Here is a 6,933-nt window from a genome sequence, read left to right on the forward strand (position 1 = left end):
ACCATAATTTTATTCATTGATTCAGAAATCAAAATGACATAAAAGTATATACATCAAGAATTCTTGCTTCTTGCCTTGTCCCTATATATCACCCCACCCTTTTTCTGTAAAGATACAGTAATAAATATTTTAGGATTATAGACCATAGGGTCTCTTATCATTACTCAATTTTTCTGTTGTAGTGCAAAAGCAGCCATTGCTAATACAGAAACAAATGGATATGGCTGAACTCCAACAAAACTTTATAAAAATAGCCGGTAGATCTGATGGCCATATATTTTCTATCTCTGGGAAATGGTTTTATTAGTTTATGTCTTAGTTCTATCTAATATAGCAAATTATCATAATCATCATAGAATGAGTGACTGAAACCACAAACTTTTTTTTTTTCTCACAGTTCTGGAGGCTAGAAATCCAAGATCATGGTTCCAGCATAAACAGATTCTGGTGAAGAACCTCTTTTAGGTTGCAGACAATGTGTCCTTAATCAGGAGAAAGAGAGAGAACTAGGTCTTTGTCCTCTTATAATGGCATTAATCCCATTCATGAGGGTCCCACCCTCATGATCTAATTACCTCCCAAAAGCCCCAACTCCAAATACCATCAAACTGAGGGATAAATTTCAAAATAACAAATTTGAGGAGAACACAAACATTCAGACTGTGACAGTTTATTTTGTTTTTATGCATATTTATTTTCCCACTTCTTTCTTATGACACTAGGAATTTAACCCGTTGAGCTACAACCCAGCCCTTTCTTATTTTTATTTTTATTTTGAGACTGGATCTCAAAGGCTGGCCTTCAACCTGTGACCCTCTGGCCTCAGCCTCCTTCTAAGTCTCTGGAATCAAAGGAACTGTGCCTGGCCTGTGTCACTTTCTTGTACAAAATTTAGGATAAAAAATATTCCACTGTTCTATATGTTGAAGCAATATATGTTACATTGTATATTTTTGATATCTTTACAAGGTCTTTGGAAGCATCTTCATTTTTTTGTCTGCATTATGTTCCATTATATACATAAAAGAGAGTTTATTTAATCAATCCCCTCTTTATAGACTTTTATATTAATCTAATCCTTTATAATCATCAGTAATATTTGGTGGAAAACCTTGGAAATACAGAACTATATATATGTCTAGATACGTTAGAAGCATAGATGTCTAAACTTTGGATTGTTGGATCAAGGGGTAAACACATTTGCAATTTTGGAAGCTATTGCTGGATTCACCTTTATGGGGATTTTAACATTTTTACTCTGAGTACAATATATGAAAGTGCCTGTTATAAAATTATGAAATGCTTCATGAATTGGTGTGTCATCTTTGCACAGAAGCCATGTTAATCTTCTCTGAATCATTCCAATTATAGTATATATGCTGCTGAAGTGAGCACCATGAAGTCATTTTTAATTTAGTAATGGATGAATGCTTTTGGGTGGCATGTAGCCAAAGACAGGGCAGACTATAAAACTCCTCTTTCCATTTAACCTGATATATATAGAGAGAGAGAAAAAAAAAAAAGGTTTTTCTGGACAGCTACAGGCTTTTTTTTTTCCTGGAGTGCTGATTGGAGGGGAGCCATGTCACCTAAGTTTCAGCAATACATGATCTGTGCTCTAGCTAATAGGGATATAAATGGTCAGAGTGATGGAAAGAGTTAATGAAGTTGCTAACCTTTGAGCAGTTATACACAAAGGTGGAATTCTTGCTGATTGTGAAACAGCTTTGATACATAGAAGTTACTCTTCCACAATAAACCAACATGGATTGTACTAGGATTCAGCAAAGAACAAGGAATGCTGAACAGATAGTTGATAAGAGGAAATTTGGTTAGGACCAAATAAAGAACTATTTAAAATTAATGATAGACAAAATTTATCAAGCAGAGATGTATGATGGGTACTTTGTCAAAGAATATGTGTGTGTGCATGTATTCACTCATTTAATTATCACAAAACCCTATGACATATTGTTATTATATTTAGTTTAAGGATTGCTAAACCAAACCAACTTGACCAATGCCATGTGAGTACAGATTTGGCATGTGATCTGGGCAGCATGGAAATTTTTCTATTTGGTTATTCCCATTTGTGGTCTAGGTGGGAAGATAATTCTAGAATTGGGTGAGAAAAGGAAAGTGTATCTTGACAGGATTTAAACTCAGGCAAATGTAGTTTTTCTTGACTTCATGATGAAGTTGTTCAAAATCTATAATTTTTTTGACTTTATGATGAAGTTGTTCAAACATTAAGAAAGAGTGTTCTAAGATGATAGTTGCAGTTAACATTCTGGTACACAAAGTCAAAGTCATCAGAAGAGGCCAAAAACACCCCTTGTATGATGGGCTCTGTTCAGTTGCAGGTGGCTTGGGCTATGCCTGCTTTATGACTCTGAAACAAATATTTGGGATTTATGCCAAAGAAAAACACTTCAGAAACCACAAGGTTTTGCTGATCTGGCTTAGAGGTTGAAAACTTGAATTGTTATTCAAAAAACTTAAAGTTTTGTCTTATGTTTGCCAGGTTGGTTTACCCTCATTAGCCAAATGAGCTGCCGTTGCCATCTTATTAACCTTTGATGTTGGTGAACCAAGCCTGAATCTCTGACCCCAGCCATTGTTCAGCAACTGCTTTAGCAGCCAGAGAAAGAGGCTTTAGTTAAGGTATTCATAATCTAGAATAAGGCATTTTCTCTGTTTTTTTTTTTTCCCACTCCAAATAGCAGAGGGCTACCTGCTTTGAGGTTATAGTGTTCCGGTTCTCTCTCATGATTAGAGAATGAATCTGAAAGAGTGAAATTTTTTTAAAGGGGCTATAAAATGACTGTTAGTTAAGCACTTATTACGTGCTTATGTGTACTGTTACTAAGTGCAGTTTACATGCGTCTAATCATCCTAATGATAGTATAAAGTAGGTCTAATTCTTATCCCTCCTTTGCAGATGAAGACACTGTGACTCAGAGATTCATTCAAGATTTGAAACTGCCTGACTCTAAAAATTGTAGTGATAGTAGCTAAGCTATACTGCAGTCTATAAATACTACAATTTGTACAATAAAGTTGAATGTTCCTTTGTCTTCTAGATTGATTCAAAGATCATGGCTATTACCATTTAAATTCACATAGTTAAGGCTTGGTAGTTTTTCCCCCCAAAATGATAATCTTTCTGGAATTATATCAATTCAATACCCTTTCCCAATCCCATCCTCTTCCCTTGTATGATGTCCATGAAGGTACATGATATGATTAAAATAAAATATAAAACTCCAGTATTTCATTGTAAATGTCAGAATTCAGAAGAAAATATGATGGTGACTTATCTTGTTTGTTAAGACTATTACTGATGTCAGTTTATGTCTTATTTGTAGTGCAACTGAAGGGCAGGGCATTTGACTTGGTGAGTCAAAAAATATTTTAGGATAGAAATATGGAGAAATTTTTAAAATAATAAAACCATGTTAAATTGTCATTTTTGTTCATCACAAATAGTTAAATATCAGAAATTTCATTTGGTTCAAAACAATAAAAAGGGATGTGATACACGATAAATACAAGGGGGAAATACAAGTTGAGGAGTTTCAGTAGGTGGTTGAAGGTCCTTGTCCAGAGAGCTGTAGTAAAGTGGAAAGTATATGGTCTGAATATTGTGGTATTATCTCCATGAATTAGAGTATAGAGATTGAATTTTTTGCCCATTTGGAAAAACTTTAAGAGGCATGTATGCTCTGCCCTCTAGGTTCTAGGAGAAATCATAAGGATCCTGAGACTGATTGACTATAGCATATGTTAAGCACTTCTTGAAATAAATTTGAATATTCCATGTAGCTGAGTGTGTGTCTTGTACATGTGTCAACTTGGGGAAGGTAAGCCTTGCATACAAATAAATTTGGATCTAAGGTACTCCTGTTAACCTGTCTCAGCCTCTTATTTTCATCAAGTTCTTATCTCAAGTTACATTCATGTTGTTTTTGTTTAATTTCGTTTCTATACAGAAAATAACTGTATAAGAGTAAATACATAGTTGTTCTTTTATGTTTTTATATCCCCAAGCAGCTGGTAAAATGCCTGCCATTTAAAAATTATTTGATAAATGATTGATTGAAAGAATGAATGATTTTACTGCAAGGATTCACTATAACATGTCTAAACCCAGTGGATAGATATTAGGTTCTTTTAAGATATATGTGATTATGAACACTGGTGAGATAAATATTCTTATATAGTTGAATATTTGATTATGTTCTTATGATATTTTTTTCAAAGGTATTTTTTAATCAAAGGTTTGTATTTTAAAGCCTTTAATTCATACTGTCAAAATATCTTCACATTGTTTACTGTTCTACACTCCCAATAATCATCATATATGAGAAGGTCCATATCCCCCATACAATGATCAATACTGGATATTACTATCTCTGTTTAATCTTTTGTTATTCATATTCAAGAAAAATAACATTTTCCTTCGCATAATTTTCACTTTTTGAAGTATGACAATTATAGGGTGTTTAGCCATTTGTATTTCTTTTTTGAAATGCTTATTAATGTACTTTATCCATATTTTTCTGATTGGAATTTAGATATACTATTAATTTTGAGGACTTTTACATATTTAGATAATTAACAGTTTCTCATTTGTTTTGAAAATTCTACTGGTTTATTTTTGTTAACATATTTTGTTTTGATCTTCCAAGTTGTAGATCCATTATTTTTAATGCAATCATTTCTTAAAATTTCAGTTAGTTTCTTGCTTTTGTGACTTGTTTTGAGTGTTAATCTTTATTCCAAGATTCCTTATGTGTTTACTTATGTTTTCATGCAACATTTACATTTAAATTGCTTATTCATCAATAATTTATTCTAGTGTAAAGGGTAAGGTATTGATCCCACATTTCCCCCCTTCATAGTTAGCCAGTTGTTCCAGCATGTTTTCCTCCAGTAATTTGTATTGCCACATTGATCATATGCAGTAATGCAATAGTACAATATGGGCTTTGGAGTTAGCTGAGTGTAAATTTCAGCTCTCCCACTTATCTGTTCTGGTAATTTTAGTGCATTATGTAAGCACCCTAGGCTTCAGTCCCAGGGTAACCAACCATCTAAGTTTGCTGGGAATAAGAGTATTGAGGGATTCTGGACTTCAAATGCTAACACTGAGATAGATATAGACAGACTAAAATGTATAGTTTTCTCCTTTGTAAAAATTATAAGAATGGCAATATCTATCTGAACTTGAGGGATAACAGATAACCAATATAAAAAGGCGAGCAAAGTATCTGGTTGGTAGCAAGTACTTACAAAAGGTCAAGGGTTCTTAATGCATTATTATAGATTCTTAGTCTCTTCTGACACTTGCACCACATTATATTAATAGTTGAAGCTTTTCAATGGGTTTTATCATCTATCTGGTGGGGCACGTCTCTCTTCAGTAACAATATTTTCCAAGATTCTAATGGTAGAATATTTTGATAATCATTATTCAAGACAAAATGTGGAAGCATTTAGATGAGTTCAAAACTCGTATTGAGATTACATTAAATTTGTAGAATAATTTGATAGTTATGTGTCCTCATTAATGCAATATTTTTTAAAAATTTCACTTAGTAGAGCATATAGATTTCTCCACGTAATTTAAATAGTTTCTCTATATATTGTATTAAGTTTATGGGCAGGTATTTCATATTTAATTGCTATTATTAATATAATGACTTTAACTTATGTTTTCCTGATGAATGATGTTAAAGAAGAAAAATGTCTATTTAAAAGTAATATCATTTTACAATTTAATGTTTTTTTATCAAAATATTGCAGGTTCCTGAAATATAACAACTAAATAGAATAGCACTACAGATAATAGTAGAAATAAATATATTTATGACTCTACATACATGATAGTAGAATTAATAATAATAGTAATTACTAGTAATAATTTTATTAATGATTATATTAATAAAGACAGATATGTTCCACTACTACAGTTCTTTTTAATTTTTTTATTTATATATGACAGAAGAATGCATTACAATTCTTATTATACATATAGAGCACAATTTTTCATATCTCTGGTTGTATACAAAGTATATTCCCACCAATTCATGTCTTCATTCATGTACTTCAGATAATAATGTCCTTCACATTCCACCATAATTTCTAAGATATGTTCCACTTGCACAGTTCTTATCCCAAAGGAAATCATCATCCTTAGGTTGGAGCCTGTCATTTCATTAGTTCTCTTATAGAGTTGACATATCTCTAAGTGCTTTGGAATGAACTTTAGATAAGTGTACTCAAACTGTATATATTCTTCTGTGACTTGCTTTTTTTAATCAACATTTTATTTATGATGTTAACATATTATAATATAAAAGACGGTATTCTGCCAAACCACTGTCCCAGAAACTGGTTGACATAAAAACAATGAGTTTACATGAAACAAAAAATAAGTGTAAATAATGAGGAAAGAAACTAAAAACAAAATCAAAGCTAATGACGAAGAGTGCTCCTCAATGTTTTATAATGTACCAGCATTACAATAATTAAATTATATAGTTATGATGCTGACACAATTTACCAGGAAAATAATTGAGAGTTATATAGGAATTTATGTGATAAAAATGATATTTCAAATTAATGGTATGGTAGAAATTATTTTATAAGAAGTGATTGGATGATGTATTAGTTTTAGAAAACTAGATCCTTATTTCACATTGTCTATCAAAATAAATTCCAAATGGAATAACTAATTAGGAGCATTAAATTAAACTATAGAAGTAGACTAAATAAAAATATTTATCTTATTGCAAGTTAAAGAAGTCTGTTCTAAACAGAAAAACAAAGGGAACAGTAAAGGAAAATACTAATATATTTAAAATAATGAAGCATATAGTTTCTGTAGATATTTTTATAAAGAGCAGAATTAATAGGCAAATAAAAAAC

At 31.7% G+C, this 6,933-nt stretch overlaps 1 non-coding gene across 1 annotated transcript; it reads right to left on the reverse strand.

Annotated features, from left to right (window-relative positions):
- Positions 1 to 1,288: 1,288 nt before the first annotated feature.
- On the reverse strand, positions 1,289 to 1,395 carry LOC124081628 (U6 spliceosomal RNA). The gene has a single exon (XR_006848089.1). It is a non-coding gene; the product is annotated as a U6 spliceosomal RNA (small nuclear RNA).
- Between the last annotated feature and the right edge of the window lie 5,538 nt (positions 1,396 to 6,933).

Source organism: Marmota monax, unplaced genomic scaffold, assembly GCF_021218885.2.
Source record: "Marmota monax isolate L192 unplaced genomic scaffold, Marmota_monax_Labrador192_F-V1.1 WCK01_AAM20220418_F8-fsc00067, whole genome shotgun sequence".
Classification (NCBI taxonomy): domain Eukaryota; kingdom Metazoa; phylum Chordata; class Mammalia; order Rodentia; family Sciuridae; genus Marmota; species Marmota monax.